Source organism: Manis pentadactyla, chromosome 6, assembly GCF_030020395.1.
Source record: "Manis pentadactyla isolate mManPen7 chromosome 6, mManPen7.hap1, whole genome shotgun sequence".
NCBI lineage: Eukaryota > Metazoa > Chordata > Mammalia > Pholidota > Manidae > Manis > Manis pentadactyla.
In genome coordinates, this window is record NC_080024.1 from 102,765,445 (window position 1) to 102,792,730 (window position 27,286).

A 27,286-nucleotide genomic window follows, 5' to 3' on the forward strand; every position below is an offset into this window, starting at 1 on the left:
AAGTTGATTCCTGTAACAGGAATAATAGCACAATAAAACTAATTAAAACACTTATAAAGCACTCTATAGTTTATAAAGCCCTTTCATGTAACACAGGGCCAGAGAACTGAGATCTTTGTGAAAAAACATTTTCAGCAACACCAGTTGGCCTCCCTTCTGTAACTCCAAACCCCATTCTGTCTGTGTGTTTCCTCTGTTTCTCGCTGGCTTTGATTATGGGATTATTTAATCCTTACAACAAACCCAATAAACAGCTTCCGATCTCTACTTTACAGGTGAGAAAGTCAGGGAGACGGATTTGCCAGAACTAGTAGCACTAGAGGTGTATAATAGGAAGTAATAAATTAACCCAAACTTCCTAATAAAATTATGACTGCATAACAGTTTACCCAAAATGTAGCATTTGTAAACAACACTAGACACTTAGCATCTCACCCAGTTCTGTGGGGAACTGGATGATTCTGGGTCGGGGTCTCCCATCAAGTTCAGTGAAGGTGTCTGCCAGAGCTGCACCCTCTGAAGGCTGGCCGGAGGCTGGAGCATGGGCTCCTCATACACCTGGCATGTGGATGCTGACTCCTGGCAGGTGGCCTGAGTTCCTCACTGATACTGACAAGAGGCCTTGGTTCCTCATCACATGGGCCTCTCCAGGGCTGCTTGAGCATCCTCATAGCATGGCCTCCCTTGGGCTAGTAGTCTAGAGAGAGCAAAACGGAAGCCACAGTGTTTTTTTTAAGCCCAGTCTTGGAAGTTAGGCTCCATCATTTCTGCAAAAGTCCATTGGTTAGACAAGTGAGTTGAATTCAGTGTGGGAGGAGGGATCTACACAAGGACAGGAATGCCAGGAGGAGGGAAGACAAGGACCACTGGGTCACCTGGTGACCGACTACACTCACTCTATTTTATCTCCAGTATGCGCATTATCAGCTTGCAGGATATAGGACTCATTTTTGTACAAGTTAAAGACTCTCCAAAGAGATGTTTTTCTTTAAACATGTTGTAATTCAGGACTTGAATAACATCTTTTAAAATTCACAAAGGTGGTGGAAGCCTCTAGTACACTGAAATTTATAATCAAATAGCAAAAAGTGGTGTGCCCACTAAAAAACTTGAGTGAGGAGGTACCCTGTCATACTCGGTGATGAATAAAACCTTTAAATGGACTATTTACATCATTTATCTGTTTGAATCACTGAAACAAATTGCATCAAAACAGGTCCTTTGGAAATCACCCAAATGGATAGAATGTGCCATTAATCAAGGTGCCAGTTAAGTGAATTCTGTATTTTTGGCAGCTGCATGAGGGAAAGATTGTATATTTTCCACCTTATATTTTGTGGTTTTAAAAAACATGAAGTGCTGGTAGGAAAACTTAGATAAAGGTTACAGTAGTGTCCATGTGTTGCATAAATTCTCAGTAACTAACTCCGTCCATGAAATGTTGATAGCTGGCAAGAAGCAATGGCTAGAATGGTGGGCCTTGCTTACCCACAAACCCGTGTATTTACACACACTGCTGCCTGGATGTAGTTTCTTATCTAAGCCTGTAAATGTGCTGATGTGGCCTAAAGCCTAGCAGAAAGCTTGATTTTGCTCTTGCTCAAGCTACTGCTCCAGGTCACTCATTTGCGTGCTGCCAAACTGCATGAATAAGGAGCCATTTCCTCAGCACGTCTTGCTCATCACTTGCTACTCCTCAGGCCCACAGTGTTCCCACAACCCTCTGCTAACACTGCTGTCTCACAACCTAGCAGAAACCGCATGACCTCAGCATTGGGTGCTGTTTACCCTCCGTGCCCCCCAAAACCTTATCTGTGGCACCCAACTCTGTGCCCTGTTCACCACCGCGGGTCTCTGCCTGTTCTCTGCCTTCTCGTGGTCCTGCATCACAAACAGGGGCAGTATCTGCATGTCCTGGGTCCCCCTCAGCCTGGCCCTCTGTGCTGCCTGCCTTCCCTGAGGTTCCCACCCCCCTCAGCTCCAGCCATCCCATCTTTTCAAGATGGACATTTTCTGGGTCTGTAAGTTAATTCGGGTCTCTCTATCAAGTTCCATGTCCCTGAAGCACTTCAAACTCACTAAGTCTAAAGCAAAACCCATCATTCCCAGGTCCCATCACATTTTACCATTTCCTGGAATCATACCACCATGCCCAAAGTCACCTGCATCACCGTTCATACTTACCGCCCCCTCCCTTGTACGTCACATTTCGCAAACTCCTGGGCCCTCCAAGTCCTGCCTTCCTCCCATCTCTTGCATCTATCATTTCTCTACCCTCCACTCCCAGCTGCCACTCTCAGTCCATCACCTCTCCTAACTAGGATAGCCCTCTTCTTACACAACATGACTATTCCTAAAGCAAGCTCTAAACATGACTTTTCTTGCTCAGATGACCTTGTTCCCACATAGCCCATGTGATTTCCTTTGCAAGAATCAGTGCTGTCCCTGTTTCAAATTCCCCAAGTCACATGTATCTCTCAAAGTACAAATCAAATACCATTTTCTGCATAACTCCAGGGGCACCTTTTTATTTCCTAAAATAGTTACTGCCTCCTCTCCTATCTACATTTTGTATCTTTTGGGGCACATCCAATTTCATGTTGTATTGTGTGTCTTTATCTTCCCAAGTAAGTTCAAGAAGGCAGGGCCTTACTTAATTCGGGTGGTTACTCCACAGTTCATTCTCTGCTATGGGGATTTTGCTAGATCTGTTGTTGAGTAAATGACTCTTACAAGATTTTTGAAAACCAACAGCATAAGTAATGCATGCACATGTATGCTTGACTTCCATAAATTTGAGAGCATTTTTCATCCATTTCCACTGTGCCCCATCATCTCTAGAAGCGTGGTAGGCAGGACTGGAGTAGTGATTGAGTCTGGAAATGGCCGGAAACTGCACTTTCATCTTAGTGAGGTCATATTGGTCATATTCTCATAGCCCCATTCTGCAGCTGATCTGCCGCTTCTCATTTCAGGGAGAGTGGAGAAGAAAAGAGAACAGCAGAAAGCAGCTTCCGGTAAGATTGTGACCAGCTGGCACCAGCTTTATTTCCTGTTTTACCTCCTACCTTTCCAATTTTGTATTCAAAAAACTCCCATTAAAAAAAAAAAGCAATAATTGATAGTCCTAGAATTGACTGATATTAAATTAATTAAAATAAATTAATACATTTAACTTTTCCACTCTCAGGGCATTCTATAGCTCTAGTCAAATGGAAAGGAGGGGAAATGCTATTTAATTTTTTCATGATTACCTACTAAGAGGAAAGCCTTGTAATCACCAGGTTTAAAATATGGAGGTTGTAATACTTGACAACCATTTTATTTTCCCAAATATTTATGAATTTCAATTGTTTTTCTTAAAACCATTTATGCAGTTGATGTTTTCCAGGATAGTGTTGGCCACTGAGCAGAATCTTTACATTTTGGAGGAATTTAATAATTATTCTACTTCTAAATTCTAGTATGTATCCAGGAGTGAATGCACAGAGCCACTGCACATAGTAGGGGCCAATGTTTGCTAATACAAAAATAAGTTTTTGCATTTCTTTATTTTCATTACTTGGCTTTTGGCTTGAAGCTATGAGGTAAGATAAATTTTTGTTTACCAAGTAAATCTTTACAGAAGGGCAGTCTCCCAGCTCCCAGTGCCCTAAAATTGCCAATCATCAGGTAGAGAATTCTAATCTGGCACCTGTGCCCACCAATCTTCCTAAGTCTGTGCCAGCCCATTATTCTATGACTTGTGAGAGCTGCCAACGTAAGACACATTGCTCCCAGCCACTATCTTCTTTCGACTTCATTTTAACAAGGTATTATATGTGTTTCCAAACAATGCAGTCCATAGAAGGCAAAAATCTGTATTAGTTCAAATATGTGTAAACAGCCTAAGCCCTCGTCTTGGCTCCTTCCCAGCCTTAGTATTCATCTCAGACACGGGGCTGCTTACTACCTGTGTGACTTCCCTCTTAAATGTTACTGTTTGCATTCTCTTTGTGAATCCCTTAAAAACTGATCGTGAATACAAAAAATGAAGCCAGGAAGTATTTGGTCTCCTAACAGATTTGATTACCTCCATTATTGCTCCTTGGAGGATATTCATTTATATTGTTTCTAAAGTGCTATTGCTATGATCCTGATACTGGCCTGAAGAAACTTTGTACCTTGGAAAAAAGCTAAATTGGCCAGAGCGTTAAGCCAGATGCTTCTTTAGGCTGTTTCTGTTCTCACAGATTCTAACATTCTGTGTGACGAAGGAGGCACGAAGGGCCGGAGGCGGAGGCGGGGCGGGGACTCGGGTTTCTTCACTTACTGCTCTTTCCAGAGCCCCACCATCCTTCCATTCTTTTCAACTCAGAGTGCCAGCCGCTTTGACACTGTGTTGAGTTTCTTGCTTCATGAAATAGTCTTCAACGATTGGGAAAATTTTTTAAGGCATCTTTTAGCAGGAACACTAGTCACCAGGGTCATGGAGAAACTCCCATTTTTAATGAAGTTACTTTGCCCCATTGTGTCAATGTGTCCAATTTCTTTGAGAAGTCTAAGAATATTTCTGTGAGAAGGTGAAGTCAGAAGAGCTAATAGACAGAGCTCAAATTTGGAGGGTAATTTTTAGGCTCCTCATCATTTCAATAGACGCAAATCCTGCCCTCAGGAAATCTGTATTTGCAAAGATAGTCTCAGTTTTAAAATTGGGACATAACCTTTGCCAATATGGTCGTAAATATCACCATGTTCCGTTTGTGATGTTAGTCTGAGCCTGTGCATCTTTAGATTCCAAGGACACCATGGGAATCCCTGCTTCTGGCTTCCTGCCTGGACTTTATATATTTATTGATCACTCTGCTCAGATTTTATGCCACACATGCTGAATTAGACAATACACCCCACACCTCCTTGTTTATAGCAGGTCCATCTCCCAGCTGCAGGAGATCACTTAGTTACTGGACCCTTTAAATATCTTCCATCTTAGTGCATTAATCAGAATTGAACCCAAAGAACTTAGAAATAATATTGTAGAGAAAAACATTCCCTATTAAAACAGGGACTTCCAGACCCTCACTTTTTGGTTGGTCAAGGTTGGTTAATTCTTTTTTTTTTTTTTTTTTTAATAATTATTTTTTATTGAAGGGTAGTTGACGCACAGTATTACATTACATGAGTTTCAAGTGTACAACACAGTGGTAGAACATTTATATACATAATTCTAGGTTCCAGCTATCACCCTACCAAGCTGTTACAATATCTTGACTATATTCCTTATGCTATACATTACATCCCGGTTACTTATTTATTTTACCATTGGAAGTCTGCCTTTTTTTTTCTTTTTTTTTTTGTGAGGGCATCTCTCATATTTATTGATCAAATGGTTGTTAACGACAATAAAATTCTGTATAGGGGAGTCAATGCTCAATGCACAATCATTAATCCACCCCAAGCCTAATTTTCGTCAGTCTCCAATCTTCTGAGGCATAACAAACAAGTTCTTACATGTAGAACAAATTCTTACATAATGAATAAGTTACATAGTGAACAGTACAAGGGCAGTCATCACAGAAACTTTCGGTTTTGCTCATGCATTATGAACTATAAACAGTCAGTTCAAATATGAATACTCATTTGGTTTTTATACTTGATTTATATGTGGATACCACATTTCTCTCTTTATTATTATTATTTTTAATAAAATGCTGAAGTGGTAGGTAGATACAAGATAAAGGTAGAAAACATAGTTTAGTGTTGTAAGAGAGCAAATGTAGATGATCAGGTGTGTGCCTGTAGACTATGTGTTAATCCAAGCTAGACCAGGGCAATAAAACATCCACGTATGCAGAAGATTTCTCTCAGAACAGGGGGGGTGAGGTTCTAAGCCTCACCTCTGTTGATCCCCAATTTCTCACCTGATGGCCCCCCTGCGACTGTGCCTGTCTTAGGTTGTTCCTCCCTTGAGGAATCTTACCCGTCTCTGGCTAACCAGTCATCTTCCGGGGCCATACAGGGAAATGTGAAGTTGGTAAGTGAGAGGGAAGCCTTATTGTTTGAAAAGGTTAGCTTTTTACTTCTTTGCATATTTATGCCCTGTGGCTTCTATGCCCAGCATTTGTCTTGAGGTATCTTTACCACTTGGAGGAGTTATGATACTCGGTAAATTTGATATGAGGCACGAATTCTATTTAAGGGTTGTAATTAGGAAGGAAGAAGAAAAGCTATAGAAGTAGCAGACGGAAGAAAACATGGGAAGATTGATTATTTCTTTGACATATCTTCTTGTAGAGTAACTTCAGCATATATAGGTTTTAAGCTACTACTTAAATTGCACACACACATTAACATAATAGGAGTATAGTTACATAACCAAAGCATATCTGTAATTACCAGCCATCTCCAGTGAAACCAAGAAAACCATTAAGGCACCTTAGGCATTTGTGAAAACTTATCTATGATATGGTGGATATTGTCCAACTGAACTTGAACAGTCTGAGAGAAATCAGACAAATTAAAACAACCCATTCCTGGGGACTGTTCACATGCCATATGTTCTTTTAACAGTAAATAGTCTGTAGTTGTAAGAGTTTGGAGCGCTACAATTTGCACTTCTCCAAATTCTTGGTTGAGTTCCAACAGTATAGATCCAGTCAAATTTGTTGTTTTACTGTACGCACAGGCCAGCTTAGATATCTCCTTCCTCATTCCCATGGCAAGTCCAGGAACTGGTGGGATGAGTGCATCTACAGCTGTAGCAGTGCGTGGATCTTTGTTGGGGTTTTTTGATGATCATCTTCTGGCATGAGTCTTCCTGAGAGTGCAGATGTTGGAAGTTCTTTTTCATATCGTATCTTAGTTCATTTTCGGGGTAGCCCAATTAGGCTTTGATCCTCTGTATAAACACAAACAGACCCTTTGCCTACACTTTTTTTTTTTTTAATCATTAATCTACACTTACATGACGAATACTTTGTTTACTAGGCTCTCCCCTATACCAGGTCCCCCCTATATACTCCTTTACAGTCACTGTCCATCAGCGTAGCAACCTGTTGTAGAATCACTACTTGTCTTCTCTGTGTTGTACAGCCCTCCCCTTTCTCCCACCCCGCTATGGATGCTAATCTTAATACCCCCCTACTTCTCCCCCCCTTATCCCTCCCTACCCACCCATCCTCCCCAGTCCCTTTCCCTTTGGTACCTGTTAGTCCATTCTTGAGTTCTGTGATTCTGCTGCTGTTTTGTTCCTTCAGTTTTTCCTTTGTTCTTATATTCCACAGATGAGTGAGATCATTTGGTATTTCTCTTTCTCTGCTTGGCTTGTTTCACTGAGCAAAATACCCTCCAGCTCCATCCATGTTGCTGCAAATGGTTGGATTTGCCCTTTTCTTATGGCTGAGTAGTATTCCATTGTGTATATGTACCACATCTTCTTTATCCATTCATCTATCGATGGACATTTAGGTTGCTTCCAATTCTTGGCTATTGTAAATAGTGCTGCGATAAACATAGGGGTGCACTGATCTTTCTCATACTTGATTGCTGCATTCTTAGGGTAAATTCCTAGGAGTGCAATTCCTGGGTCAAATGGTAAGTCTGTTTTGAGCATTTTGATGTACCTCCATACTGCTTTCCACAATGGCTGAACAAGTTTACATTCCCACCAGCAGTGTAGGAGGGTTCCCCTTTCTCCACAGCCTCGCCAACATTTGTTGTTGTTTGTCTTTTGGATGGCAGCCATCCTTACTGGTGTGAGGTGATACCTCATTGTAGTTTTAATTTGCATTTCTCTGATAATTAGCGATGTGGAGCATCTTTTCATGTGTCTGTTGGCCATCTGTATTTCTTTTTTGGAGAACCGTCTGTTCAGTTCCTTTGCCCATTTTTTAATTGGGTTATTTGTTTTTTGTTTGTTGAGGCGTGTGAGCTCTTTATATATTCTAGACGTCAAGCCTTTATCGGATGTGTCATTTTCAAAGATATTCTCCCATACTGTAGGGTTCCTTTTTGTTCTATTGATGGTGTCTTTTGCTGTACAGAAGCTTTTCAGCTTAATATAGTCCCACTTGTTCATTTTTGCTGTTGTTTTCCTTGCCCGGGGAGATATGTTCAAGAAGAGGTCACTCATGTTTATGTCTAAGAGGTTTGTGCCTATGTTTTCTTCCAAGAGTTTAATGGTTTCATGACTTACATTCAGATCTTTGATCCATTTTGAGTTTACTTTTGTATATAGGGTTAGACGATGGTCCAGTTTCATTCTCCTACATGTAGCTGTCCAGTTTTGCCAGCACCATCTGTTGAAGAGACTGTCATTTCGCCATTGTATGTCCATGGCTCCTTTATCAAATATTAATTGACCATATATGTCTGAGTTAATGTCTGGATTGTCTAGTCTGTTCCATTGGTCTGTGGCTCTGTTCTTGTGCCAGTACCAAATTGTCTTGATTACTATGGCTTTATAATAGAGCTTGAAGTTGGGGAGTGAGATCCCCCCTACTTTATTCTTCTTTCTCAGGATTGCTTTGGCTATTCGGGGTCTTTGGTGGTTCCATATGAATTTTTGAATTATTTGTTCCAGTTCATTTAAGAATGTTGCTGGTAGTTTCATCGGGATTGCATCAAATCTGTATATTGCTTTGGGCAGGATGGCCATTTTGACGATATTAATTCTTCCTAGCCATGAGCATGGGATGCGTTTCCATCTGTTAGTGTCCCCTTTAATTTCTTTTAAGAGTGACTTGTAGTTTTCAGAATATAAGTCTTTCACATCTTTGGTTAGGTTTATTCCTAGGTATTTTATTTTTTTTGATGCAATTGTGAATGGAGTTGTTTTCCTGATTTCTCTTTCTGTTGGTTCATTGTTGGTATATAGGAAAGCCACAGATTTCTGTGTGTTGATTTTGTATCCTGCAACTTTGCTGTATTCCGATATCAGTTCTAGTAGTTCTGGGGTGGAGTCTTTAGGGTTTTTTATGTACAGTATCATGTCATCTGCAAATAGTGACAGTTTGACTTCTTCTTTGCCAATCTGGATTCCTTGTATTTTTTTGTTTTGTCTGATTGCCGTGGCTAGGACCTCTAGTACAATGTTAAATAACAGTGGGGAGAGTGGGCATCCCTGTCTAGTTCCCGATCTCAGCGGAAATGCTTTCAGCTTCTCGCTATTCAATATAATGTTGGCTGTGGATTTTTCATAGATGGCCTTTATTATGTTGAGGTACTTGCCCTCTATTCCCATTTTGCTGAGAGTTTTTATCATGAATGGATGTTGAACTTTGTCAAATGCTTTTTCAGCATCTATGGAGATGATCATGTGGTTTTTGTCTTTCTTTTTGTTGATGTGGTGGATGATATTGATGGACTTTCGAATGTTGTGCCATCCTTGCATCCCTGGGATGAATCCCACTTGGTCATGGTGTACGATGGTTTTGATGTATTTTTGAATTCGGTTTGCTAAAATTTTGTTGAGTATTTTTGCGTCTACGTTCATCAGGGATATTGGTCTGTAGTGTTCTTTTTTGGTGGTGTCTTTGCCTGGTTTTGGTATTAGGGTGATGTTAGCTTCATAGAATGAGTTTGGGAGTATCCCCTCCTCTTCTATTTCTTGGAAAACTTTAAGGAGCATGGGTATTATGTCTTCCCTGTATGTCTGATAAAATTCCGAGGTAAATCCATCTGGTCCGGGGGTTTTGTTCTTTGGTAGTTTTTTGATTACCGCTTCAATTTCGTTGCTGGTAATTGGTCTGTTTAGATTTTCTGTTTCTTTTTGGGTCAGTCTTGGAAGGTTGTATTTTTCTAGGAAGTTGTCCATTTCTCCTAGGTTTCCCAGCTTGTTAGCATATAGGTTTTCATAGTAGTCTCTAATAATTCTTTGTATTTCTGCGGGATCTGTTGTGATTTTTCCTTTCTCATTTCTGATACTGTTGATTTGTGTTGACTCTCTTTTCCTCTTAATAAGTCTGGCTAGAGGCTTATCTATTTTGTTTATTTTCTCGAAGAACCAGCTCTTGGTTTCATTGATTTTTGCTATTGTTTTATTCTTCTCAATTTTATTTATTTCTTCTCTGATCTTTATTATGTCCCTCCTTCTGCTGACCTTAGGCCTCATTTGTTCTTCTTTTTCCAATTTTGATAGTTGTGACATTAGACCGTTCATTTGGGATTGCTCTTCCTTTTTTAAATATGCTTGGATTGCTATATACTTTCCTCTTAAGACTGCTTTTGCTGCGTCCCACAGAAGTTGGGGCTTAGTGTTGTTGTTGTCATTTGTTTCCATATATTGCTGGATCTCCATTTTGATTTGGTCATTGATCCATTGATTATTTAGGAGCGTGTTGTTCAGCCTCCATGTGTTTGTGAGCCTTTTTGCTTTCTTTGAACAGTTTATTTCTAGTTTAATGCCTTTGTGGTCTGAAAAGTTGGTTGGTAGGATTTCAATCTTTTGGAATTTACTGAGGCTCTTTTTGTGTCCTAGTATGTGGTCTATTCTGGAGAATGTTCCATGTGCACTTGAGAAGAACGTGTATCCTGTTGCTTTTGGATGTAGAGTTCTGTAGATGTCTATTAGGTCCATCTGTTCTTGTGCGTTGTTCAGTGCCTCTGTGTCCTTACTTATTTTCTGTCTGGTGGATCTGTCCTTTGGAGTGAGTGGTGTGTTGAAGTCTCCTAGAATTAATGCATTGCATTCTATTTCCTCCTTTAGTTCTGTTAATATTTGTTTCAGGTATGTTGGTGCTCCTGTATTGGGTGCATATATATTTATAATGGTTATATCCTCTTGATGGACTGAGCCCTTTATCATTATGTAATGTCCTTCTTTGTCTTTTGTTACTTTCTTTATTTTGAAGTCTGTTTTGTCTGATACCAGAATTGCAACACCTGCTTTCTTCTCTCTGTTGTTTGCTTGAAATATCTTTTTCCATCCCTTGACTTTAAGTCTGTGCGCGTCTTTGGGTTTGAGGTGAGTCTCTTGTAAGCAGCATATGGATGGATCTTGCATTTTTATCCATTCTATTACTCTGTGTCTTTTGATTGGTGCATTCAGTCCATTTACATTTAGGGTGATTATTGAAAGGTATGAATTTATTGCCATTGCAGGCTTTAAGTTTGTGGTTACCAAAGGTTTAGGGTTAGGTTCTTTACTGTCTTACTGTCTAACTTAACTCGCTTGTTGAGCTATTATAAACACAATCTGATGATTCTTTATTTCTCTCCCTTCTTATTCCTCCTCCTCCCTTCTTCATATGTTGGGTGTTTTGTTGTGTGCTCTTTTTAGGAGTGCTCCCATCTAGAGCAGTCCCTGTAGGATGCCCTGTAGAGGTGGTTTGTGGGAGGCAAATTCCCTCAACTTTTGCTTGTCTGGGAATTGTTTAATCCCTCCTTCATATTTAAATGGTAATCGTGCTGGATACAGTATTCTTGGTTCGAGGCCCTTCTGTTTCATTGCATTAAGTATATCATGCCATTCTCTTCTGGCCTGTAGGGTTTCTGTTGAGAAGTCTGATGATAGCCTGATGGGTTTTCCTTTGTAGGTGACCTTTTGTTTCTCTCTGGCTGCCTTTAATACTTTGTCCTTGTCTTTGGTATTTGCCATTTTAATTATTATGTGTCTTGGTGTTGCCCTCCTTGGATCCCTTGTCATGGGAGTTCTGTGTACCTCTGTGGTCTGAGAGGCCATTTCCTCCCCTAGTTTGGGGAAGTTTTCAGCAATTATTTCTTCAAAGACACTTTCTATCCCTTTTTCTCTCTCTTCTTCTTCTGGTACCCCTATAATGCGGATATTTTTCCATTTCAATTGGTCACTCAGCTCTCTTAGAATTCTTTCATTCCTGGAGATCCTTTTATCTCTCTCTGCATCAGCTTCTATGCGTTCCTTTTCTCTGTTTTCTAGTCCATTAATGGTCTCTTGCATCTCGTCCATTCTGTTTTGAAGTCCTTCCAGAGCTTGTTTTATTTCTGAATGCTCCTTCCTTAGTTCTTGCATATTTCTCTGCAAGTCCATCAGCATGGTTATGACTTTTGTTTTGAATTCTTTTTCAGGTAGACTGGCTAAATCTATCTCCCCAGATTCCTTCTCAGGGGAAGATGTAGCAGATGCCGAAGCTATCTGGGTTAGTCTTGTCTGGATCATATTTTTTTGCCTTTTCATGTTGACAGGTGTTATTGACTGTCAGCTGGGAGGGCCAAAATTTTCACTTGCTACTGGCCTTTCTTTACTGGGGCAACTGCGACCCCTAGTGGCTTGTGTTGGGTAATTGCGTGTAGAGTGGGTCTTTGTGTCTTGCCTGGCTGGAAGGGAGAAATTTCCCTTTCTGTGGGCGGAATTTGTCTCAGGCTGCTTCTCTGCTTTCGCAGCGCCCGGTGGGGTAATGGATGGGGGGGCTGCTTGACTGTTTGCCTCCGTGAGGGGTCTCAGAGCTGTTGCCCAGGGGGTTAGTGCACCCGGTTTTCCCTGTAATTTCCAGCTGCTGTACTGTGACCTGGGTTGTTTCCGTCAAGCTGTTAAGTCCCTGTCCCTTTAAGACTTTCAAAAAGCCCCCGCTTTTCTTTGTCACAGGGGCATCAGCTTCGGCACCCGCTCAGAGGTCTTACTCCCTGTTCCCCCAGTATCCAGGGCCCCCTGGGCCTGTACTGTGTCTGCGCTCTGGCCCGGATGGCTGGGGCTGGGTGTTCGGCAGTCCTGGGCTCCGTCTCCCTCCCGCTCTGCCTATTGTTCTCCCGCCGGGAGCTGGGGGGAGGGGCCCTCGGGTCCCGCCACCGGGCCGGGGCTTGTATCTTACCCCTTTCACCAGTCGCTGGGTTCTCGCTGGTGTAGCTGCAGTCTGGCCACTGTCCTGCGTCTTCTGGTCTCTCTTTTAGGGCTAGTTGTGTTTGTTGTATTTTCAAAAGTATATATGTCTTTGGGAGGAGATTCCCACTGTCCTACTCACGCCGCCATGTTGGCTCCGCCTCGGTTAATTCTTTTTTTAAAAGATTCTTGCACTAAGATGAAAGTTACAGAGGTATGTTTTTTTACTCAGGATGAGAAAGAACTTTCTAACAAGGAAACCTCCCCAGGATGGGTAGAAGTGTAGTGTGTTAGCAAATGTGCAGAGGTTGGTCCATCCTGTAAGGGGTGTTGATAAGGGATCCATGAAGAGTTTGAGTGGATCGTTCTTAAGGTTCTTTCCAACTCTGATTCTACTTATCATTATTACTTCATTGAAATGGCTCTACTGTGTGTGTATGGAGCACCACACACACACACACACACACACACACACACACAGACACACACACACACTCACACACACACACACATCCTAAATGGCTCACATTTCACTCTATAACTGAATGAATCATTCCAAAGTTTAAGCTAAGTTATCTTGGACTAAGTCGCTCAATATAGCATATAGCCAATGGGGCCAACATCAGTTTGCACCCTGATTGCAACTCTGCCTATAGTCTCAAATATGATGTTGTTTTCAATAAGCCAGAAATAAAACACCAGAGAGTGTATATACCCTGAGAGCATTTTCGAAAAGCTATGGTAAGCCTAGTCATTTTTTACAACCAGTTCAAAATATATGCCTCTTGGCACTGAAGTTGGAAATCCATGTCAAATTCAGAGAACATGGCCAGCAAAATCAAACCTAATTTGGCTGTCTGGATTGGTAGGGAATATTAAAAATCTATGGTAGTATAATGATAAATAGACAAAATATCAGAAGGCAAGCCTCTAATATCATCAATTTTATGTTTGCTCTTGATTTTTTTAATGACCCAATTCACCAGAGAAATAAGAAAAATGACCATCCACATTCCAGAGATTTTACTTAAAACATCTATTAAGTTTGAACTATTTTTATCTTATCAGAAGACAGACACTTTTTTGGGTCAAGGAATTCTTGATATTAAAAAGCAACATAGAAAAAAATATGAAGAAGAATTCTCACTGAGAAAACTGCTTCATAAATTATTGTTTAGAAACAGATATAGTAGAAAGCTTACAAAGGTACACCTAGAGACACCATCTGCTAAATATATATTGTTTCATTTTTTTCCTCCTTGGAGTAAAGAATAGTGCTAGTGGACCAGAGAATGGAGTTATCAGTAGAGATTATAATGAGTATTCTAAAATGAAGTTGTGTACTTTTCATTTATGACATTAGAGCATCCCTCAAGTTAGAAATGGTTTGTTCATTTGTATAATTTGCAAAAAGCCACTGGTAAAGAAAAACAATGTTATTTTTTTCTCAACTCAAAAGGTGAAATTTATTATTGGAAATTCAACAAATGGAGCATCTGCTTTGGAAGCTTAGCTTTTGACTCAACTTTTTGCTTGTTCAAAATGTTCTAAAACAGCAATAACAGCCTCCATTTTAAAACTTTTTAACACGCATTGGGCATGTAGTCACTCAGAACTTTTTAAAAATGTCTAAATAGACACAGAATAAATTCTTCCATCTGTGTGAGATTAGCATGTTCCCATTCTTGTATGCTATTTGTGAATGCAAATTTTTGAGTAGATGAGTATTTAGCATGATTTTTTCCTCTGTTTATTACTATTTTTATAGTGCTTTTTGCCATAGTCCTTATATACTATCTAAAAAAAACCCTCAAAAGGTAAGCATGAGAAGCCCTAATTTATCATCATTTTAATTATTGATGATATAAACTTGGCAGGCCAATTACATTTTGACAAATAACATTTAAGTAAACTATCATTCTTAAAAATCCCATCATTTGAGAATAATGAGAATCATTATTCCACTAGAATCAAGTTTAAAAATGTGTGTCATCCTAACTTGTTCACAGCTATATAGAAGCTCTTGTCCCTTAATAATAATAATACTGGTATCGCATATTTGAAAGTTTCTAACAGAGATCTTAAAAGTTCTCATCACAAATAAAAAGATTTGTGTGACTACATATGGTGATGATGTTAACAGCCTTGTTGTAATGACCATTTTGCAATGTTTACAAATACTGAATCTATGATGCTGTCTACCTGAAACCAATATAATGTTGTATGTCAATTATATCTCAATTTTTTTTAAAAAGAGGTCTTGTCCTAATGCCATCTCCTTTGACACCAGAAAGGAGGCAGAGAAAGAATCTGAGGAGGCATTTACAAGTTGATACCTTCAGTTAGCTAAACATTTTTGTGGTCTAGTCTTTGTACTGAATACTGCAGGAGCAATGTGAGGGAGGTATGGCATTAAAGCCCCTCGTTCACCTTCAGCTCTGGGAGAGAAGTGAGTACAGATGGTAATAACACTGTGTGAAGAGCAGTGTTGTTTACAGAACTATGCACTGGGTGTCATGGGGCTTTCAAAGGAGGCTTCATGGAAAAGGGGAGAAGTGAGTTGAGCCTGGAAGAAAGAATTGGAGTTTACCAGGTAGACAAGGGGAGAGGACTGGCCAGCCAGAGAGACAAAGACAAGAAAAAGCATGGCCTTTTGAGGAAACAATAGTGGTTTCATAAGATGGGAGCACAAAGACCAACAAGAGGCAGGAGATGTGGCCAGAAAGCAGGCATGAGCCAGAATGGACAGGGCTGTGAAGCCATTCCAAGGAGTGTGGACTTCATGCAGCAGGTGTTGGAAGCTCCTGAAGCACACGGAGTTGCATGATCCATTTGCATTTCATGGAAGTCCTTCCAGAGAAAATCTGGATTGGAAGGGGAATTGACTGGAAGCAGGAAATCAGGTGGTATATTCTATCTGACGATGAAAGAGGGTCCACGGGGCCTTTATGAAGACAGCAGCATGACAGAGGAAGCTCAGGAAATGGGGTGCAGGTCTGTTTACAGGATAGCAGTGGCCTGCTTGACTGGATTTAGAAGGTAAAGGTGTTTGACTCCTAGGTTTCCAGCCCAAGGAATGAGATGAATAGTTTGTCCCATATAAGGGAATGCAGGAGGAGGGACAGGTCTGGTGGGGAAAATGATAAATTGAGTCCTACGTGTGCTGATCATGGTGTGGCCTATGGGATATGAAGGCAGACATGTCAAGAATGTCCAATATGCAGTCGGCACCACAAGCCTGGAATCCCAGTGAGGCCCTGGACGCAGGCTTGTCTTCTAAGTCATCAGTACCCGAATAAGAGTAGAAGCCCTGGTTCTGAGTGAGCTGCCCAGAGGGGACTCGGGTGTGGGAAGAGAAGAGGCAAAGGTGAGTCCTTGGAAAATCCCTAACATTAGCAAAGAACACAGTGAGAGAAACCAGAGCCTGAGAGCCTGAGAAAGTTTGATCAATGTTGTCTTGTGAGAGTCAGTGGTATTTTCTGGGTCTGAATCCAAGAGAGGAAAAAAGTCAGAAGAAGGAGGGACCGGTCAAGTATGCCAAACGCCACAGAGCAATCTAAGAAGGTAAGCACCGGGAGTATCCATGGGAATTGAGGGGAAACTGCTGAGCGCCACAGAGAAAGTATCCTTAGGAGTTCTATAAGTGAAATCAGATAGCCGTGGGTGGAGTGAGACAGTGCAGAACAAATGAGAACAAATGCAGACTTGTCCCTTCAAGGACTTGTCTGGGAGGGGGAAGAGAGACCAAGACAGAGACAAACATAATCGTCAAGTCGTTCAGTCATTAAGTCAGGGACTTGAGGACCTGCTGTATCAGGCTCTGTGTTCAGCGCCCTCTATTTCACCCTCAAAATGACCTAAGGTTTGTTTATGGCCAACATTTTAAAAATTATGAAATTAAGATGTAGAGAAGTTAAATTACTTGCCTTAAGTTCCATATATTAACTACTAGAGCCAGAAATGAAATCTGGGCAGTGTCTTGATGGAGCCAGCTTTACACTCTGGGGAGATACCTGGAGAGAATGCTTTCACGTCTCTCTCCCCAGCCTTGCATTCAGTGAGGCCATGTAGGTAACTTAAATTGGCTATGGTGGGAGCATTTACACCATGGAAATAGGCAAATATTGCAAACTAGGGTTGGTTGATTTGTTGTTGGTTGGTTCCTTGAGCACCAGTTGCTGCATGGACAGGTGCACCCCTGGGTCTAAGTCTATATGAGCATAAAGCCCAAGCGTGACCCACTGCCCCGGAGCATGTGACTTGGACACAGTCACTTGGTTAGCCAACAGATAAGAGCTAAGACTTGAATCCAGACCTGTGACCCACCCCCAGCCCAATACAGGCTCCAGGGGGTTGGCAAAAAAATAAGTAAAATGTCCTTTTCTCCCATTCTATGCCCAAATGGCCCAGGATGGTGTGAACAAAAATCTCATATTTATCCATCCTTTAATTCTGAGCACCAGTTTTCTGCTTTGGCCTCTCAGGCAATCCATTTCTAGTGTGCTCTCTTTTTTAAATACTTTCCTGAAGAACTGGCTCTCTGAACTATGTTAATGAATTCTATTTTAAAAAATAATCAATTTCCTCTGGGTTTATGGTTTCAGAACAATATTAATTATTGAGTGAGATAAAATATCTTAGATGCATGTTTCCATCCACAAAATGGAAGATTTATACACGGGCTGTTCATTAAAAGAAGTCTGAAAGAGTTTATTTTTAAACAAACTTCATTTTCCAGCCAGTCAGATTTATGATAGAACATGAATAACAACACAGCTGTGCCACATTATTTCAAAAATACCCTACATTTCATTGTATAATGCTGCATTTAAAACAGCGTGTTTATGCAAACCAAATAAATCTGAAATGATAAGGAGCTAATGTAGGAGAAATTGCCATGGCACTCCACACAGTCCAAGTGCAGATACGAAGCATCTCCCTGAGAAGCCCCCCACATGTTTCCTTTGGATTGCTGTATGGCACACAGACACAGAGCAGGATTTATCTGCACACAGTGGAGACTTGAAATGTGTTTTCTTCAGGTGGCAGGAGAGAAACATTATCTGAAGCTGCATCACAGTAGATTTCCCCCCAAAGCAGTGTGCCCCACTGTAAAATTGAAAAAGTGAAACTTTTATCTGGGTTGATTCTTGCGCAGCATATATGTGTTCCTTCCGCACAGGAGAAAAAGTGAAGAATAATTTCATAATTTTGTTAGCCAGACGTAATTTCAGGCTTTCATCTTAAATTAAATATTCCATAAAAAATCCAGAAGGAATCCCTAGTTAAAATGGGAAGAACTCAAATAAAAGTTGACTTTCAAGAGCTCCATGACAGGTCTCATCAGGGCAGCCCAGGGCAGACACAACCATTCACAACAAAATGAGGTGCATGCTAGTGTGAATTTATTAAGGAAGTTGTGCCAAAGGGCATTTTATGTGTGTATATCAGTCAGTATAAGAGTAATTACACTTTTGGGGAATGGAGCATTCTAGGTTTGCATATTCTGATTAGGTAAAGATGGCTATACTAACAAAGGATTCAGAATGCCCACAGAAATAGAGTACAGGAGATCCTCAGGCTTTCTTGTCAAAAGGGTCTTAGGTCATACATACCTGGTTTTCCCACAGAGAAAACAATGAACTTGTATTTCTAACTAAGGAACAGCTGCCCAACTTCGGTTTTGGGGGTTTTTTTTCTGTAGAAATATCCACAAACATTTTAATCGACTGTAAATGATACACTTGTACACTGTGTAACTGAAAACCTTCTAAAGTAAATGTAAGCCATTTGAGTTCAACAATACAGGAATCAGTCATACCTTGTCCTATTATTTTACTCAAAGTTCCCAGGTAGGAGGATTTGCAGGACAGGGGAGAAGATAAATTAATTAAATTCTAGGAAGGGATTCACCTTGTACCTTTTAAAATGTATTCTGTATGTTTGCATTGAGTTAGTAAGTTAGCATCTTTCTCAGACATTACCATTTCAGCTATAACCCATTTAATAATTATAAATGAGATGCTAAAGAGGTACATTTGCCAGATGTGTGTATTACACTAAAGATTAATGGAGAGCATAAGACTGTCCTGGCACTGGGACCTTCCCTGCTGACTGAGCCTGTTCAGCAACATGCCTCATCCTAGGATGGCTTTGCAGACTGGGGGCCTTGCCGGTTCTGTTTACTGAGTTTCTGAGCTCAGCTTTGAATTAAATGGGAAAATGTAGTGAAAATACACAAGTTGCTTGTGTAGTTGTTCCCAGTACTTCCTGCAGCGCCTGGGAGGAACAGACCCTCAGGAAATTGATTCAACAAACGAAGGAGCAACTGGTTTTGTTACATCATCAGACACAAAAAATGGCCCTGTGGGTTTCCTAAGGAAAGAAATCCCTAAAAATGAAGGGAAGAACTTGCAGAGGTAGGAGAAGAGAAAAACAGAGAAATGGGAACGTGCCTGAGAGGGTATGAGCGCCCTGGACAGTGCATCTCTGAGTACAGAGGACTGACTCTCCCTAACCAACCCTGGAGCCAAGAGCACCTGCTTATCCATAAATGACACCGCGAACCTTACTAATTCTGCATATAGATTTCTGCATCCTGATTGAATTTGGAAGGGAAGTCACTCATTTATTAATTCATTTGCTGAAGAACTATTAGAAGAATATTTATTGCTTACTACTCAGTGTCAAGGGAAAAGCACCAAAGTTATATTTGAGATGGAGAAGAGATCTCAAACATAAAAAATAATAGCCTCTTTGATTTGATCATTCAGGGGGAGGGCTGACTGATGAATCTCGATTGCCCTGGAATGAGTCTATTTGCCTGAAGAGATAAATAGTGCTACATTTTTAGTGTTACTGCAACATTAAAAAGAAAGAACAAAATCACGGTATTTCCTTGATAATTCTGTGTTTATTGTGCCTGTTGATTTGGGGTATTCTGCTATTATTTTTAAAAATATGTATGTAAATACAAGGAAAGAATATTATTTGCATGCAGAATTCCTCTCCTAGCTGCCCTTGTGCTATAGGAAATTGGAATCTACATTTAGAAGTGATTTGGGGGTTTGGATGAAAAAGAGACTGCAGGATATCATTAACATTTATTTCACACCTTTGACACAGCTCTCTATTTTATCTCTTTTAAATGAAATCAAGCACATTCATCAGTAACTCACTTGCCATTAATAGAGGGGCCTCTTAGTTTTAGAAATATGTCAGGGAATGTTCAAAAAGAATTGTTTTATTGCAAAATGAGCCTAACAAGCATTTGCATGCCTCTCAGTGTTTGCTGTGAGCTGGGCCTCCTCCACAGTGGTGAACAGTAATGGTCATTGTGCGCTTGGAGGACAGCTGCGTGCTAACTTCCTGGGGATTATAAAGGCATCTGCGAAGAGCCAAGCTGTAGCATTCAAAGTGTCCTTCTTCAGCATGTTTGTGGGGTCACTGCTATAATGTAAAAAAAAAAAAAAAAAGCATCATATGCAAAATATATAACTCGTCTTTAATTCACATGTAGCTATGGTTGTTATTTTTTAATATTAATTAAATGACAACATTAAAAAGCACTGCAGTGATTTAACTGAAATAATTTTTGGTCTAAAATGCCCAACACATAAGAGGTTATGATTATATGATTTATTATGTTTTTGATTATTGAATGTTAGAAAGGTGGCATCTTCTTTATTTATTTAATCTGATGCAAATGTACAGAATATTTTTTCAAAGGCACAATATAAATTCATGCCTAGAACTTAATTTACCTTTCTGGTGTTTTTTAAGAAAACGAGAAGAAATCATTTTCTTCCTCCACATGAGGAAGAAAATCAAAAGAGATAATCAATTGAATATTTTTCACTCCATAGAAGAAGTAATAACTTCCTAATACATCTGGATTAGATCCTGGTATCACATTTAAGTATCAGTAATGTCCTTCTTAGTAATCTAATTATAGTCACAGTGTCTGAATTCCAGTGAACTTTTCAGGAAGCATTCAAAGATAGCACTAGTCAATGTCTTTGAGGGACTGTAAACATCAAACAAACAAACTAAATGGCCTGAAAGATGGTTTTCATTATCTTTTGTGTTTAAGGAATTTGTTGGCAGGAATAGATAGAGCAAACAGATGCTTGGGATCAGCTTGCGTTTTTTATCTTCTCTCTCAGCGAGCAACCACCACACTGGGTCCAGTATTGACATGATAGGATCTAATACAGTGTAATTTAGGCAGTGTACTCTTTCCACTAGTAAATTATCAGATTTAATGTCATCACTCATGAGATAATGTCAAAGGAAGATCTTTGTTCTGGGTGAAAATTAAGATTTGTATATAAGATGGCAGATATGATTGAACTTTTAGTTCATAGTCCCTGATCAAAACATAAACATCAATGCTAAGATGGGACTAATTTAGATTTTTTTTAACCATTTGACTCCAGAACTCATATAAATAGTATAACGTCATTGAGAACTCTAAATGACAGTATTATCAGTACTCTTTGATGAAGGGCTATCTAAAGGACAGAGAATATGCCCCTGAAGCATATAGGTCTTCTCCAGAGCACTGAGGTGGAAAACATAGATGAATCATTTCAGAGATTATTAAATCACCCAAAACAAAGCAGCTATTTATCAGCTCCCCATCCTCACCCCACTTCCAGCCCCTGGTAAGTTCTAGAGCTCCTGAGCAACATCATACCTGTCATTAACAATACCGTACTGTACACTGAAACCCTTGTTAAATGGGTAGATCTCATGTTAGGTGTTTTTAACCACAATAAAATGAAACAAGATAAATTAATTAAATAAAATAAACAGTCAGTTTCTATCTATCTTGTCAGATTGACCAGCTGCAGGTATAATTAACCAAATAAGGTGACCATAATTTCAAAACTGATCATGTGAGGGTCCAGTCCTTTGCTCAGGCAATTGGAGATTTAGAATATACTGGTGCCATCCAGCAGTTGGGAATTTTTTAGACCACTCATCTCCATCCAAAGTAAGGTGAAATATGATCGTTTTGGGCATGTTTGAAAATATTCATAATAAAATCTTAGAACACTAAAAAAAAGGTATGGAAGTTGTTCCTTTGTTTTTCTTTTTTGCAACTTTATAATGTAACTCTAGTCACATTTTATTTCTAGAAATAGTTTGCTGGGTTGGGTGGTAAGATCATGCATGTCTTCCAGACAATTCAAGCAAGCAGAGGAGGGAAGAATTTCATTTTTACCATCCACCGCTTTTCTTTCTTCCCTGAAATTGGAGAGAAAGGGATGGAAATCCAATTATCCTCAGCTTTGGGAATTTACCAATACAAGAGAAATCCTACTTCTTCCGTGTCCCTTCAGACTAGCTGATGCTTCTCACTCTCTCCTGTTCATCAACTTGAATCATTCAATACCTGTATTCAATCTGCATTCAAAATTATATTATGTACACTGTTACACTGCCTTTAAGCATATGCACTTTTGAATTCTGTGGGTGAATGTAGATATATAATGTGCATTTTTATTTTAAACTTACCTGTTTTTTCTAATTTTAAATAGTCTGCTTCAGTTGGCTCAAATTTTTCTATTTTCAGTTGGTCTTTATCCCATAAGAAGAGACAACATTAAATCCTGGGAATTATAATGGAGTGCCACTTAGCTAGAGTGGTGGGGGAAGACAGTAGGTAGTATTGGCACCATGAGCAGATCTGAGAGAAGAGGCAAATGGCAAGCAGACCATAAGACAATATAAGCTTGGTGGATCGAAGAAACCAGAAAGACAGTCAGCATGGCTGTTACATGGCAAACAACAGTGAATGTGTAGGCTGAGCCCAGCATATTGGGGAGTTCTGTAGACTGTAGGAAAGAGTAGATTTATGATACTCACAATAGAAAATCACTGGAGAAGAAAATGAGATGATTTTTAAGCACTCGTTCTTGGGAGAGATTCTAGAAAAAAATAGTGCTAAAAAGAATATTAAGGAAGCTGTTAGAGTAAAACAAGAGAATAATGAAATGGCCTATGGATTCAGTAGAAATAATGAGACACTATCAAATTAAGGATGTATTTGGGGGAAGAAATGACAATAAATAGTGATAGATTGAATGTGCGTACATAAGACAGGAAAAAAGGATGAGTCTAGATTTGGGGCTTGAGCAAATTGGTGAATAATACTATTGGTTGAAATGTGGCAGAACATAAGAGGACCAATTTGGGGATCTGAGGATACAAAGATTTCTATTTTGGGTAACTTAAATTTGAGATCATTATTACCTTCCCAAGCAAAGGTGTATCTTGGGTAACTGTTGCAATTATCTAGGCAACAAATAATAGTGGCCTGAACTAGTCAGTGGGGCTGGGGGAAGTGGGCAGATTTGAGGACTGGGCTGTTTGAAGAAAGAATAAGCAGAACTTGGTTATTAATGGCAAGTGAGTCATGAGGGAATGTGGGAGGAATTCCAGGACCCCTGATGTGGAAGCCAATTATGCTTGTCCCTGAGAGGGAGCACTGGGGAAGAACCCTGATGGGAAGAGGAGAGGAGGACTTTATGCTTAAATAGGCACAGTGTTCATGCCATTGGGAGACCTAAAACCACATGCACTGAGCACGTCACTATTTGAGTTTGGAACTCAGGTGAAAGACACAGGTTAGAGATTTGGGAATAAGCAGTATAAACATAGTCATCATCAATGCCAACAATGTAGATGAGATTTCTCAGAAAGTGCCTGTAGTGCAGAAACATAAAGAGACTGTATTTCAGATGAAAAGCTTGATGTCGTGAAAACTAATAAAAGGAAACCATACTAAAGTGGAGTCTGGAGGCTAGAAGAGGGGGCATAACATATCCTTTGCAGGAAGAATTGACGGTTACAGACCCCAACAGAAGAATCCTCAATAGGAAGGAATCAGCAGTTACCGACCTAGCAGGGAAAGACGTAGTTTACAATTCCTACAAGAAATTGACACCCCCTGCAACTCAGCCATTGAAAACCATCATCAACCTGAACTCTCTTCTCCAATAGATTTTCATCCAAAAGAACACTCCCAATTCCTCCTCCTTTTCCATAAAACGTTGTGTGGACTTGCCTGTGGTTTTGCCATAGTTTGCATAACCCAAATTGCAATTCTCTGCTCATCCCAAATAAACTCATTTAGCTGGTAAAATAACTGATGGTTTTATTTTTAAGTTTAACAATGTGGATTGTGCAAAACAATTCCCAAAATGTAGAAAAGGGAGGGAACAGTGTAAATACCCTTCCAGGTCAGACACATTACTTTCTGCGCACAGCTCCTGTACAGGCGGAACATACAATGAGGTGTAGGAGACACGAGAGCAAGTCTCCCATCCAGAGAGCAAACCTGCTGCCAGAGAACAGAGCAATTAGGAATTCAGAGATTAAGACTTTGATCTTCAATTCTTGGATTGTTACGTACACAAAGTTGGGGGAAAGGAAAAATCATGAGCTGCTATGGAAGAGCAGTATGGAGGTTCCTCAAAAAATTAAAAATAGAATAGTCTAGCAATCTCACTACTAGGTATTTAACTGAGAGAGTTAAAATCAGAATCTCAAAGAGGTATTTGTGCTCCCAGGTTCACTGCAGCATTATTCACAATAGCCGAGATGTGCAAATAGCCTGAGTGTCCACTGACAGATGAATGGATAAAGAAAATGTGGTATAAATATATACACACACACATACACACACACACACACACACACACAGAATACTATTCAGCCTTTAAAAAGAAGGAAATTCTGCAACATCATGCTAAGTGAAATAAACCAGACCCAAAAAACACAAATATCGCATGATTCTGCTTCTATGAAGTATCTAAAATAGTCAGTCTTAGAGTCAAAGAGTGTAATGGTGGTTACCAGGGGCTGGTAGAAGAGGGAAATAGGGAGCTCCCAATCACCAGGCAGAAAGTTTCAGTCAAGCAAGAAGAATGTGCTCTAGAGTCCTGTGGTATGTACGCCATTGTACCTGTAGTCAACTACAGTGTATTGTACACTTAAAAAATTTGTTGAGGCTTTCTGGCTCTTTGAGCAGCACCATTGCGGTTGATAAGGTGCTTACCTTACGAAAGGTGGCAAAAAGGGAGCCAAGAAGAAAGTGGTTGATCAATTTCTAAGAAAGATAGGTATGATATGAAAGCACCAGCCATGTTCAATATAAAAAATAATGGAAAAACACTAGTCACAAGAACTCAAGGAACCAAAATTGTATCTGATGCCCTCAAGGGTCATGTTTTTGAAGTGAGTCTTGCTGATCTGCAGAATGATGAAGTTGCATTTAGAAAGTTCAAGTTAATTACTGAGGATGTTCAGGGTAAAAACTGCTTGACTAATTTCCATGGCATGGATCTTACCCAAGACAAAATGTTCTGCATGATCTAAGAATGGCAGACCATGACTGAAGCTCATGTTGACGTCAAGACTACCGATGATTATTTCTTTGTCTGTTCTGTGTTGGTTGTCCTAAAAAACACAATAATCATATCTGGAAGACCTCTTATGCTCAGCATCAACAGGTCCACCAAATCCGGAAGAAGATGATGGAAATCATGACCTAAGAAGTGCAGACAAATAACTTGAAAGAAGTAGTCAATAAATTGATTTCAGACAGCATTGGAAAAGACATAGAAAAGGCTTGCCAATCTATTTATCCACTCTATGATGCCTTTGTTAGAAAAGTAAAAATGCTGAAGAAGTCCAAGTTTGAATTGGGAAAACTCATGGAGCTTCACGGTGAAGACACTAGTTCTGGAAAAGCTCCTGGGGATGAGACAGGTGCCTAAATTGAACGAGCTGATGGATATGAGCCACCAGTCCAAAAATCTGTTTAAAATTCAGACTTTAGGTATCAAATTAAAAAAACTTATTTGTGATGTTCAAAAAAAAAATTTGTTGAGGGTAGGTCATTGTATTTCCAGTTGCTTTTTGGGTTGGGCGATTGTCTTCCGAGCAGCTGAGGTCAGCAAAAGACAAGCTGGAAGTGAGAGACGCCGACCACCGAGACAGGCTTCAGCCGACATGCTGGCCTTACGCTCTCCTGACTCCAGTACGGGTGAATGCTCGCTGCTGCCCTTTTAGAATAATAGAATGTCTGTGTGTCTGGGAGGAACTCTGGAGATTATTTGGTGCTGATTTTTCATTTTACAAATGGATTGAATGAAGCCCTGAGAGGGCAACTTGTTAAAAGTCACCCACCTGCTTTTGGGTTGAGCCATGATGGAGTTGGAAGCATTCCTGTTGCTTTGAGCCTCTGATACTATTTATGGGGCTCTTTTCCAAGGAAATGCAGCCAGTTTTCCATAGGCCTTCTGCAGGCTGCAGAGCTGACTCCTGGAGGGAGTCCAACTCCAGGCTCCAGCTACCAGGGCTGAGTCCCCAGCTCTGCCCCCTAGGAGCCATGACCTTAACCTCTCTCTGTTTATCCCCACTATCTGTAAAATGGAGTCGATAGCAATCTGTAAAAAGTCCAGAAGAGGACTGCCCACAGAGTTGTTATGGAGGTGAGTGAGGTCACACCTGCCAAGCCCTGGGACTAACACTGCGCTCATGGCACATTCACAATAAATTTTAGCACCCTTTTTATTGCTTTTGATATTACTTTATATTACTTGCCTCTATCTTTTAGCATCCAGAATGGAAATGTTAATAACCTACCCAGAGGTTTGTTTTTCTGCCAGGCTGTGTGAATAAAACAAATATTTGTGGAGAGGGCAGCAAGGGAAGAAAGAGAAGGAAAAAGTGAGGGAGGAAAGTAAGGGAGGGCGACTGTAACACTGAAAGATCTTTCTCCATTTTCTGGCCTTCATTCTGAAATTGGGAAAAGTATAAGGTGTTATTATTATTAACATCATCCCCTTTCTGTTCTGTGAAATACACAGCCAGCACTTTTCATATAATATAGGAAAGATCAAGAAGGAGGTATGTGGCTCTGTGTGTTTGAAGCATGGCAGGCAGGGGTTTGCTCTTGTTTCTTCTGCTAAACTCACTTCCAGTACCTCTTACGTTGCTCCTACTGGTGTCTCTGTGTGCTAATCAGAGGTGCAGAAGATGGGGACCGTGTGCTTTCCTTCAGCATGCGTGCATATAGCAGAGATAGTTGACACAAAGGGATTTATATAGCAGAAACTTCTGCAGATGGTGCAGTGTAAGGGTTAGGATGGTGGCCAGACCGCCGGGGTTTGCATCCAGCACTTCACAACTTCGGGACCTAGTCTAGTTGGTAACTTCTTTGAGCCCTGCCCCCACCTGTAAAGTAGGAATTCTGGTAGTACTTACCTGAAAAGAAATAAATGAGTTAATGTACATAAGGGGCAGGGCCTGGCACGCTCTTCACTCCTGGGCTCTGCCTGCCTCCCCAGTGAGCAACAACCACTACAGTTCAGGAGACAACTGTTCTGAACGTGGAGAGACGAAGTCATCAAGGTTAGATCTTGAAGAAGGAATGGGACTTCTTCAAGCAGAAGGAAGGGAATCGGCTGTTTCAGGCTTGGGAATAGAAATGGGTGTGACCTG

The 27,286-nt window shown here is 40.3% G+C and overlaps 1 protein-coding gene and 1 pseudogene across 1 annotated transcript in view; both read left to right on the top strand.

The window, feature by feature from the left end:
• The window catches only part of CHST9 (carbohydrate sulfotransferase 9), a 202,087-nt gene that overhangs the window by 69,021 nt on the left and 105,780 nt on the right, over nt 1-27,286 (top strand). The gene's annotated exons all lie outside the window — the stretch shown is intronic.
• LOC118926851 (40S ribosomal protein S3a-like) lies at nt 2,149-25,662 on the top strand (annotated as a pseudogene).